We start from the raw sequence: 688 nt of genomic DNA on the forward strand, positions 1-688 counted from the left end.
AAAAGAGGAGAAGTACCAACTGATAGCACAGAAGTACAAAGGATTGTAAGAAATTGCTTACGTGAACAACTACATGCCAAGAAATTGGGCAACCTGGGTGAAATAGATAAATTTCTAGAAACATACATTCTTCCAAAACTCAGTCAGGAAGAATTAGAAAACCTGAATAGACCAATAACAATTAGCAAAATTAAAGAAGTAATCAAAGAACTCCCAGCACACAAGAGTCCTGGACTGGATGGCTTCACATGTGAATTTATCAAACATTCATATTTGCGCAGGGGCCATGCTAATCTTCTCTGTATTGTTCCAATTTTAATATATGTGCTGCAAAAGCAAGCACTTATCAAACATTCAAAGAAGGACTAACACCTATCCTCAAACTATTCCAAACAATTCAAGAAGAGGGAAGTCTCCCAAACTCTTTTTAAGATGCCAGAATTATCCTAATCCCCAAACTAGGTAAAGATAGGACAAAGAAAGAAAATTATAAGCCAATATCTCTGATAAACATAGATGCTAAAATCCTCAACAAAATATTAGCAAACTGGATCCAGAAATACATTAAAAAGATCATACACCATGATCAAGTAAATTTATTCCAGAGATGCAAGGATGGTACAATATTCACAAATCAATAAATGTGATACATCACATAAACACAATGAAAGACAAAAATCATATGATT

General features: G+C 33.9%; 1 pseudogene; it reads right to left on the bottom strand.

Moving 5' to 3' along the window:
- Positions 1 to 244: 244 nt before the first annotated feature.
- On the bottom strand, positions 245 to 343 carry LOC114498236 (annotated as a pseudogene).
- Between the last annotated feature and the right edge of the window lie 345 nt (positions 344 to 688).

Source organism: Phyllostomus discolor, chromosome 5, assembly GCF_004126475.2.
Source record: "Phyllostomus discolor isolate MPI-MPIP mPhyDis1 chromosome 5, mPhyDis1.pri.v3, whole genome shotgun sequence".
NCBI lineage: Eukaryota > Metazoa > Chordata > Mammalia > Chiroptera > Phyllostomidae > Phyllostomus > Phyllostomus discolor.